Source organism: Coloeus monedula (assembly GCF_965178545.1).
Source record: "Coloeus monedula genome assembly, chromosome: 2".
NCBI classification, from domain to species: domain Eukaryota; kingdom Metazoa; phylum Chordata; class Aves; order Passeriformes; family Corvidae; genus Coloeus; species Coloeus monedula.
The window spans coordinates 87922675-87934359 of NC_138782.1; the positions used below are offsets into that span (position 1 = coordinate 87922675).

The 11685-nt window shown below is 43.5% G+C and overlaps 1 protein-coding gene across 2 annotated transcripts in view; it reads right to left on the reverse strand.

Annotated features, from left to right (window-relative positions):
- The window catches only part of MYO6 (myosin VI), a 103040-nt gene extending 92164 nt beyond the window's left edge, over positions 1-10876 (reverse strand). For both annotated transcript variants that reach the window (XM_082302504.1, XM_082302503.1), the window contains exon 1: positions 10740-10876. The gene's annotated coding sequence lies outside the window, so the exon portion shown is untranslated. The remainder of the gene's footprint in view (positions 1-10739) is intronic.
- Between the last annotated feature and the right edge of the window lie 809 nt (positions 10877-11685).

Below are 11685 nucleotides of genomic sequence, written 5' to 3' on the forward strand. Positions count from 1 at the left end.
AGCAAATGTGTCCTCCACATCACTCTCCAAACCTCACCCTGATGAGCAGGGTTAACTGCAGGCCGACAGCTTTCAAGTAATTACAGCCATCCCCAATCCAGTGCTAACTGGTATGACACTGGTCATTCTCAACAACAGAAGGCAGAAAACAAAGAAGAAAATACGGATTTTGATTAAAACTCTCTTCCCAATCGTCAAATTCTGCTTCTACCAGATGTTCTGTCCTGCATCTCTCCACTACCCTTTTGACTAGACACCAAGCCTGGCTGATAAGTAAAGCAAAACCAGCATCTCTTTCATCCTCAGAAAACCATACTGATGCAGCCAGTTTTACTTGCTCTATTGTACAAACTCCATTTGCAACCTGTCTTGGTATATGCAGCCCACAAAGAGCATGCGAAGCTGCATGCTCATCTGTAGGACTGACGCCATGCAAATCCTTCCCATTGCCAGCAAGTTGTGAAACACAAAAGGCAGGATATCCTGGAAGAAGTAACATAAATGAAAAAAAAAAAAAAAAAAAAAAAGGCATGTGTCCTGGGAATAACTTACACAGGGATTCTTTAAGGGCAGAAGCTGATCCTGAAAAAAGAAGTCTGATCCAGAGGAAGACACGTTGTAAAGCCATCAACAAATATCAGCACATGAAGCACGACCAAGGATCCAGATTGCAATAGAGTGATCCAGGCAGATGAATGACAGGCAAGACACGGTGCAACCCAGGAAGGCAATCCAGGTGACATGCTAACAACCTACACTGGAGCTTTCATTATGTTCTACATTCTGCTGAACTCCAAATGAATGCTATCCCATGCATCTGGGTCAAAATTAGACTGCCATTACATGCAACAGTGCAAAGAGGTGGTATCACTGAACCAAGGTCTGCATCCCCATTACTTGCTACAGCCTGCAGCACCCAAGCTCCACACCATGCCATTCCTGTCCCAGCTGGGTGGAAGCCCTTGGAAGACAGCCTGGTACCTGAAAAAGGGGAAAAGCTCCTCACCTATGGGAAGACTTTTAGAAATCATTCATTTTCCTCCCACATTTTCTTGTTGTTAGTATTGAAACAAAGACCTTGACAGCAGTGTAATAATAGAGAAGGTACAATAATTTTTCTTTACTTCCCTGGGTACTATTACAAGCTTTTAGCTTAAATTAGAAATACAGCATAGTCTGAACACTTGCAGGAGATGCTTGAGGGAAGTGGTGATTTGTCAGAAAAAAGGAAAAAAAACACCCTTGTTTTTCAACAGTAGCAACTTAAAGTCTGCTAAAACACAAACTTCAAAAATAAATAGCACCCCCACCAATCATTGTTTAAATGCTTGCTAATATTACTAAGCTAATTTCTCACAACATAAAATTGATTTTTTTCTGAAAATATGGCTATTACTTCACATTCAACTCAGTTCTCCTCTGTCTTTGCATGTGTGAGTTACACAGCTTTTCCTTACACAAAGGCCTGAAACAAATAAAATTAAATGTGTGGGAAGAGTCCTCTTTATCACACAGATGTGCCTCCTTCATTGTCAGACTGGAGATTATCGGTTAGTTTTGTGGGTTTGCCTGCCTCTAAGATGTTCCTCACAAAATTAGGCCATGAATTTAAAATGAAGCAGCTGATCAAACTGAAAAAAACAAAGGTACAGCAGCCTCACACACAGCTGCATCTTGCCCATTCAAATTTCTCCCTTAAGTATGTACAGTGGAGAACTAACAGCTCCTTTTGAGAAGGCTCCTGTCTTGCCTGGATCCCCTAAAAACTTCTTGGACATTTCCAACAAGATGACCAATGGAAACGAGAGGCTGCTAGAGAGCACATGCTGAGTCCTAGAAAAACATAAGCCAATTAGCTTTCATTAATTACCACTAACCACACCTTTGCACACCTTCAGAAGTCACTCCAAAATCTTTACCTGTCTTGGAGTGAAATACTTTACCCAAATTGCAAGGCCTCACGGTCTTACACCCTCAGCAGGCACACCCAGGGTCAGTGCCTGGACATGTACAGGCATCAGGCAGCATCTTCCATTCGATGAGGAAAACATGGCTTCAAAGTCCTGCCCAGGCATGGTAGGAAGGGCAGCCCCTGATGCTAACCAGTCTTACATTAAAGCAGTCAAAATAGCATTTTTCTTCTGCTACAATCTTCAAGTGTTTCCACTTGCTGGGATCCCTTTGGTCCTCTCGGCTCCTCACACTTTCCCACCTTGGCATCACCCTTCAGCCTTCACTTGTTTCTCAAGAAGCAGCTCACCTCAAAATACTCTTCCTCTTCCCAGTAGTCTCCTGCTCCCCTAGTTCTACCTCCATCCTAGGGCAAAAGCAGCAGAGTCACTCAGTAAACAGCCAGTGACATGAAGTGCCTTTTGTCTGCCCTCTTCTCTCCCAAAGGGATTTGTAAAGAGACCAGGATTAATACTGAAAACAACTCATCTCAAACAGCTGGTTTGGTTTTTTTTAACCATAAAAATTTCCACTTCCATCCTATCTACTCAGGCAGTCAGTACTTATTACTCACTCGAAATCCCAAGCTTTTATTAAAAAACAACAACAACAAAAAAATCTAAAAAAATCAGGAAGTAATAGAACTGTATTTTTTTAAGGCATAATTTTTTTTTTCCTTCTGAAGAGATCAATAACTGATCCCAGACTAACAGAAGCTGCAAAGGGCAATTTAAAATAAGTCTATGAACCAACTTTACATATTATAACCCCTCTAGGCTGACTACTACATGAACAGACACAGAACTCTGTAGCAACAAAAACAAAGAAGCTAAACTCCAACACTTGCTAAAATAAGCTATTTTCAGTTCAAAGTTAAAAGAAATCTGATGTAATATTTTACAAAAATACATACATGTATGCAAAACTGGAAAAAGCTGCAAGGATTTAAACTGAAAGAGAATAATCTTTAAGAGTATATGGTCAACACATTATTTATGTTTATCATTGCTGCTTTAGTGTTGAATATATATAATTTAGTGTGTAACCCAGAAATACCCATAGCATCAGATGTCATATCATCAAAAGACTGCATGTTCATTGACAATAGGAAAGATTCCTACGGCCACAAGAAAAGCAGCTACTTAGACCATTGAACTGTAAAAAAACATGTTCTGTGGGTGTTGACCTTTTGAGCAAGACATGACTTGTACAGCATGATAAAAGACTAAGAAACTTCATGGCTAAGATTCTTCTCCCTGGATTAGTAAGAAATAATCTTTTTCCTTTGAAAGGATGTAGAACTTTACAGCAAAACATAAAACAAGATCTAAAATTTGTTTCAGATTACCGTCAGAGTATGACACAAAAGGTATTTCAAAAAACATCCTTCCCCTAAACAAAACTTAAAATTCATTCTTGCATAAATTACCTAAAAAAAATTCTAAGGTGTAAAACTTTTGAGAAAGTGCATGTCCAAAGACCCAAAGAAAAAAAATTTAATAGAGGACATTCATGCAGTAAACCAAACACTATCTCAAGGTCTAAATAATCCAAGATTGAGTGTCTGACCAGAACAAATTTCAGCTGAGAAAATGGAAGAGTACTGTAATAGGCTGACAACCGAAGACAGAGATCATCCCACCATCTGCAAAACTGCCAGTGTACAGAAGAAACAGGAGTGCTTTGTTCCCAACAGCTCCAATTCAACGCAACAGCCCATCTCTCTTCTAGTTCCCAAGAACTTTGAAATCTGAAGCAATGCTCTTAACCACAGCCAAAAGAAGATCAGCTACTAAAATCTGTAAAAACCATTAGAGGTTCTATTTTGGAAAAAAATCATAAGAGGACTAAAAGGCCCAACAGCACAGCCATTGAAAAGCAAGCCAACAAGTATGAGAGAAGGAGAAACAGCATAATTCCTGGCGTGTCCACATAAGTAACACTCCTTGCTGTACAGCAGAGATACAATGCTCTGCAGAATGCCATTTGTGTACACAAGCACCTGCCATAAAGACTGCTTGCATGAACACTGCCACAGCTTTAAAGCAATCAGCAAACACTGACAAAATAACTCAATAGGAGCCTAGAAAATGAGACAATGATTTATATCATCAGTTTTCCTATCTTTTTAAAAGATTCCAGGTAACAAAAACCAAAACCAAAACAAACAAACAAAAAAAAACCAAAAAAAAACCCAACCAAACAAACAAAAAAAAAAAAAAACCAACCCAAAGCCACAAAATAAACTCATTCTCACCCCCAAAACCCCCACATGTACTAAACCCAAGTGTTTTTATCTTTACACAGTAATAAAAGTCCATATTACCCTAGGGCCCTCTGAAGTCCATGATCTTTTACAATCCTCTCCCATCCTACTCTATGGCTCTGTCCTTGTGCGTGACTGCGCCGCGGTGTCCCTGCCCACAGCAGGGGGTTGGAACTAGATCATCTTTAGGGTCTTTTCTGATCCAGGCCATTCTGTGACTCTACAGTTCTATTAAATTCCCTACATATACTCTTTACTTCTATATTTCTCTCTGCAAAGGGCTCTGGAGGTATTTTTCTAACTTTTGGTAGAAGCAATGAAGGTTACACAGGTCTAAGAGACTGCAAAAAATGTTGTGGCTTCCTGAGAGAGGGTGAGCTGAACGGCAATGACTTATCACCCCTCATCTGCCTCCCCTCATCTCTGCTGCTCAACCTCTGCAGCATGGATATGGAAAAAAGAAAGGTGATGGGATTTGTTGCTTTCTGCAGAGCCAGCAGTTTGCACTGGAGTGTGAAGGAGCCCCATGACCATCCACATTGCTGGGAAGGGCGCAGAAGATGCAGTCATTAAGACTTCCTCTTTTCAGGGTCCAGCAGGCAATTACCTCAGCCCAACTGCTCACAAAACTGCAGCCCAACAGAATTGTTAAAACTGAAATCATCAAAAATGTTTGTCAGATTCTTCATTCCTGAATGCTCTGCTCCCTGACCTGGAAACTTTGCAGTACATAAGCAAGGCCAACAGCACAAGAGGTTACCGCATACTGTTAAACCTTGAATTGGATGAGCAGCTACAGAGCATCCCTTCCCCAAAACTCTCCAATGCCTCCCCTAAAACAAGCAGAGTGCCACGATAAGCAGGTTTGGTGTGCCTGCACACAGCGCTCACCCAGACAAGACAAAAGGAGACACAGCAAAACTGTCTATCTTTGGCATACAGGACTTTGTGAAAAGAGTTTTATTGCTATCAATTCCCCCACTACAGAGCAGCTGTGATGGGCTGCACTTGAAGAAATCAGGAAAGAGTGAAGCACAGATGTGAACATAGAAGCGGTGTCCTCCTTCACAGGTCACACCTAAAGACTGGAGAAGGACATGCTGTCCTCCCACAGACAGCTTCTTCCTAAACATGGCTACTGCAGTATCACCTTATAGCTGGCTCCTTTGGATCTGGAACACTGAGAATGCACCTGACATGATCAAAACCTTGCTGAGTGCATGGCAACAAAGACAATATAGCAGATGACAGGGATGGAGCTCTGGATCATACAAATCACAACCTGAACTTGCTCAAAATGCAAAAAGCAACAATATTTCCATGGCTTCAGCTTAGGCCTGAAGGATCCATAGAAACATTTAGATATAATTCAGAAAGTTGCTGCTATTTTTGTAAAATACAGCCAGAGATCTTGCTAATATTGAAGAGACTTTTGTGAACAACTGGCTTTGTTAAATTCTCTACTTCTCTTTTTTTTTTCCCACAAATTTCAAATCAGTGTGCTAAGTCTTGTTAATTACAAGAAAAACAAATTTGCTCATGAAATATGTAAATAATACTCTTAATTCAATTGTCTAACTACCTTTGCAAAATAAATTCAGCAAGCTCTCTTACAAGATGTTGCTTAAAAAAGAAAAAAAAAAGTTTTCTTTTGTGATAACTAAGGCCTTCTGTTGAGCATTTACAAATCCAGGGTTCATTCAGACTTTCAGCTCAAGACTGAGAATTTCTCTTTTAATTTCTCTGATCAAGCCCCAAAAGATGTACATACAGATGTGGCCACCCCAGTTCTGACAGTGCTCATGACACCTCCATTCAGCACCGCCAGGACCAGATCCCAGTTTGGAGACCAGCCACATTCCTCACAGCAGCAGTGCTGCAAGCTGTGCATACAAAAAGTGAAGTTTAATACCAGATGCCTCATCCATCTCTTGTTCCCTGGAGCAAGCAGAAACTGCCCTTCATCCACACACTTGCAGAGCGAGGAGAAGCATTGACAAAGGTCCCTTGGCTTGACAGAAGTGCTTCAGGAGTGACACAACGCCTGGGTATAACTTGCAGCACAGCCACAGCAGCCAGATACCAACCCACACTTAAGCGTTCATGCATGCCCTGCTACTGACAGTAGCTGCAATTTAGCTCACAGAGCTTGCACACGCCTACAGGAGCTGCAGCCAGCACCGTGTCTGCAGGTTAAATGTAATCTGGCTGCAACCCCCTTTTCAGCAGGAAAAAGCCAGCATGCAGCAGGGAGTCTCAAACCACCTGTGCAAGGCCAGGCTATGCTGTTGCCAGATGGCAACAGGCTTTGCCTTGGAGCGGCAGGACCAAACTGAACAAGTCCTCCTCAGCCTCATCACCCCCTGCTCCATTTCTGTACACAGCTCAACAACAACAAAAAAGCAAGAACTTGCTTTGGCTAAATCAGTTTTTCTGAATAGGCATTCTAAGATGGTCACTTATCAAAAGAGTTTCAGCATGCTCTCCCCAGTTAAATACGTATATTAACTCTGTATGGTCATTACTTACAGAAATCATTCTACCAGAGACTAAGTGCCCATGGATTTATTGGTCCTTTTCTTGACATCAGAGCCTTCGAAAAATCTACGAAGGCTGCTGATGCTTCACATTCAGCTTTGCAAAACTGCTGGTTTTATTGGGATTTTTTGGGGGGGAGGGGAAGATTTATCCACAGCCATCAGTTCAAAAACTACATTTTTCCTATGTGTTTTTTATATTGATACAGCATCTATCAATACTTCAGAAATACAAGTCACTGTCACTAGTATTTACTACAAACTTAAGACAGTCATTCCAAGAAATAACAAAGTAGAAACTTAAACAGATGGCAAGCTATGTTAAAATGTTGCCATTTTAAAATGCCTGTGCATATTTTAAAAAGCAGAAACAAAATGAGAAACATATGATATTTGGCATTTTTTTTTAGTAAGGACTTTAGAAAGTCCTTTCTAAAAGTGTTTCAGACCCAAAGATGCTGTAACACTAGGACACAAGTTATGAAGCCACACACAGTATATTCTACAGTAGATGATGAATACCTCAGGTTTTATCCCTCTGATTTTCCTGGTTTAAATCACAGTATGGTCCTACACCTACATTTCCTACAGTGTTACAGGCTATACTCCTAAACCACAACATTTTGCTGTCAAATGCAGTAGTTTGCCTCAACACTAATTATTTTGAAAGCAAATGCCTTAAGCTGTAACATGAGATGACCAGCAACTGAAAGATTCTAGGACTTTATCACAGAAACTGTGCATTGTTTGAGGACTGAAATTACTTTTTTCCACATAAACTCAAGCCCGAATACAAACAGCACCTGAAGAAATCATCAAGCTCAAGCCCCTGCGTGAGAACAAGTAAAACAGTTTTGAGAAATGTTTTTAATATATCTTTAACACAAGTCCTATTTGACTTTCAAAAACCTTCACAGAAATGAGATTGCACAATCTCAGTTTCTTTCGGTTTTCCCTAAGGCATAACAGATTTTAAGAACTTCCATCAAGTCTTTCGTGCAAACTACTTTCATCTTTTTCGATACAGTCACTGACAGAAGAACACAGACCACTTCTCACTAATTTTAAGACTGTAGAATCTTCCTGTCCCATCATCTTACCTCCTCTTTCTGCTGAAAATGAGCTTGTATAGCCTTTGTGGAACACACTTTCCAAACACAGTCTCTGCAGATATGTTTTCCAAAACCTTCCTAAGCCCTGATGGCCATTCCTGGCAGATGGAGACATTGGAACTTATCTTTCTTAACAGGCTGTGGCCAAAACTGGACACATTATTCTGTTAACTTAAGCTGCACTAGTACGTAAAGCTAAATTCTGAACTTCAGCATTACTGCATCCCTGTGCTTCTTGCGATCCCACATAACCCTCAGATCTGCTTCCACGGCACTGCTGCCAAGTCAACTTTACCCATCTGCATTATGCTATCTTCTTCCAGAAAACAGTATCTTGTACTCATTTACTGCCTTCAAACTTATCAAAAACCTCTTGTCCTCCAAAGCAGAGCAACAAAAACACAGTCTGAAAGCCCTGCTCAGTCTCCTTTAGATTTTGTGCTAATTCTATTGATCAAAGACATCAATAACAACAAGTACAAAGGTACCAGAACTGCCCCCGGCACCGCTTAAACTGACTTCCAGTTTGATGGTGACTCATAATCATTTCCTGAGAATTATCACCTAGAGTTGCTATCTCTAGATGTAGTCCCTTTGGTTCAGCTGTTCTCAAACACTTACTTCAAATGAACAATTTTCCTAAGAGCAGCCCTACTGGGTCTGCTGTCTGCACTATGTCAGTGCTTGAAATTAATATAAAAATTCGATAAATAATTGACGGTACTTTCCTAGTCTATTGTCCCTGGCTCCATGCCCACCTTGGTGACCCCCTGAGCTACCTGAAGTACCCTGCACAAGTCAGCCTTAGTGGATTTTTCTTCCATTAATTTGTCTCGCTGCTTTTCAAGTCCCTGTAAACTTTTCAGTATCCACATGCTCCAGAAAGGATTTCCAAAGCTTAACTAACCACACATTGGGTCAAAACCAAAACCACACCCCTTTTGTTCATTTTGAACCTGCCAGCTTAATCGCATGCTTTCGCATTTTGTACTGATAAAAAGTTAGTCCCTACTCAACTTTGCCACATCACTCATATGACTGTCAAAATTTCTAAAACCTGAAATCTTTCCTCAGACCAGTGTTATCAAATACCACAAAAATACAAAGGCTAGATTGGGTCACAAAGCCTTCTCCACCCTGGCAGACCAGGCACAAGGAAGCGCTATTTCACCTTCCTTATGAGAACATTATTGTTAATGGGTCAAAATACTGACCCATTATCAAAACAAAGGCACATGGCAATGCCGGAGGCTGAAAGACACAGTACTTAGTGCAGATTATAGAGGAATGCCCACTCTGACTAGAAATAATGGGGGTGGGGAAATTAGTTCAACTTAGAATTTCTGCAAGCTAATACTGACATGGTTTTAATTCAGAAAGCTATTCAGCCTCCCAGGAAAGTTTACTGCCTTTATGTTTGCACTGCTGGCTTTATAGTTTTACAGTCAAGGGCATAACTGTACCTTCACTAAACAGTTTATTAACTTAGACACATTAAAAACACATCCAGTAAAAATACAGTCAAGCTAAATCTTCATTTCTACGTTATTAAAAGGTTTGGAACTTGTTCTCTGATAATTCTGATATTTACTCTCCCACCTCAACAACACTGAGATCTTCTGCGGTTATTTTATTAACCATACATTAAAGAGTTAACTTGTGTGTTAGCAGTTTTATTATATTTAAACAAATACTGCAAGAGATTTGCTTATACTTTTAAATTTTCAAAACCAAGATTTTAAAAACTAAAAGATTTCTGTTTTTGTTAAGCTTTTTTTCAGTAAAAAACAAAGTTTAAAAGCACCGATGACATTTAACTCACGAGTTCATCTCCACCCTGTTAATTTGTCACACTTGCAACAGAAGGAAGACTCAGTCCCTTGGCCAACCTTTGCACTCAGATTGCTGTGAACCAGTCCATAGGCCGTCCTGCAGCCCGGAGATGCCAACTGAACTGTAAGAAATTAGGTCGCCTCAAAGGTCTGTTCCCTCTGGGAGCACGGTAGGGCACAAGTCACGACATACTACTTCTCTGTACCTTTGTAAGAACAGGGCTGACAGTCAGCAGCATTCGCTGAAACAACAGATAACAACCATCCTTTTACAGAACCAGTCATCAATTAGTTCAGCTAGCTCCATCCTACAGGCCTCTGGTGGCATTTACTAGTTCAGACGCTGAGAGCCAAGTACTATACAAGGACCAACAATATATTTACTGCACTGCAAGTCGTATTCTAGACCATTAAGGGGACGAACCCTTTTAAGTTTTCCTATTCAGTAATGAATGCAAGTCACAGGAATGGGATATTGGTTTTTAGTTGTACATCACAGTGACACACGCTGCTCTCCAAAACCGCAGCCTGCAAAAGTACTTCAAGCAGAAATACTCCAGAAGATTTTTTTCCACTGAACTACCAGTCATACTGTGTTCGGCCAGTAAAGGCTGTAAAAATTTTATTTTGTGTGACAAGGACAATCCCACCGGCACAGAAATGTTTCTGAAGCAAGGAAGGGAGCTCAGCTGTAACTCCACAGGGATGGGATTTCACAAAGGACACTAAAAAAACCCAAACAATCCTAACAAAGGAAAGAATTTCCCACGTCAGTTAATTTAAGGAAGTAAAGCACAGTCCAGAGGGATTCTGACCGCAATTCCCCGGGAAGCCCCGGCTCCGGCAGGTCCGTCCCGCGGTGCGCTGGCGGGAGCGCTCACCCGCCGAGGGCCCGGCCCTTGCCTCGCCCGCCCCGATCGCACCTGCCCGGGCGGGAGGGCGGCGGGGCAGCCGAGGGGCAGCGCCGAGGCCGGGTCGGAGGGCGGGCGCCTCCCGCCGCGGGGAGGAGGGGGCGGCGGAGGCCGAGGGGCCGCGTCGTTACCTGCTGATGGAGGCGGTGGTGCTGCGCTCGGCGCCCTGCTCGCTGCCAGCCCTGCTCCTGCTGCTGCTCCTGCTGCTGCTCCTGCTGCTGCTGCTGCCGCCGCTGCTGCTGCTGCTGCTCCCGCCGCTGCTGCGCTGCTCTGCGCCGCCCCCGCCGCCCGGCACGGCACGGCCCGGCCCGGGACGTCACCGCCACAGGGCCGGCCGGGGGCGGGGGCAGCTCCGGCGGGGGCGGGGGCAGCTGGGGAGGCCGGCCCGGCTTTACCTCCGCGCAGGGGCTGCTTGGCGGGGCCGCCCTGGTGCCCTTCGGGTGCGCCGAGGCCGCAGCCCGTGGCCTCCGCAGCAGAGGTGGTGCTGAGGAACTGGCCCGTGGTTATTTTGTGCGAGTTGGGTCTCTTCCTCTATTTTTTACCAATGGGGTTACATATAGCGATTACAACAATAAAGAGTTATTTTTGGGGACTTTGTCTTTACTGAACATCGTGCCATAAAGAAAGGTGCCGAGCAGGTGGCGGCTCTCCTGCTGCACAAACCTTGGAAGTCTGAGGCTGTTTCAGCCCGGTTGCTCCCCCAGGCTCCCCCTGGCCCTGGCCCTGGCCCTGTGCTGTCCGCGTCGTGTCCCCAGGGTCCTGCCTTGGCGGATGTCACACGGGTGGGAACACCGATGGTCGTACCCTCTGCTGAATACAGAACAGCATCGTCTGCCCCAGCCATGTGCCCCCTGTACCTCCTGCAAGGCAGCCCAGGGCCAGCCTCGGCTCTGCGGGATTTCCCTGGCATGTGCCTACGCCCAACCATTTGTCCCTGTGGCTGGTGCGCTGCTGTGGCTTGGGGAGAGTGGCCCAACTGGACGGCATTGCATCATGCTCAGCCAGGCTGTCACACCGCTGATGCTACCCACAGCCACCCCTCCCGTGCGGCAGCTTTGCGTCGCCTCCCTGTCCCTT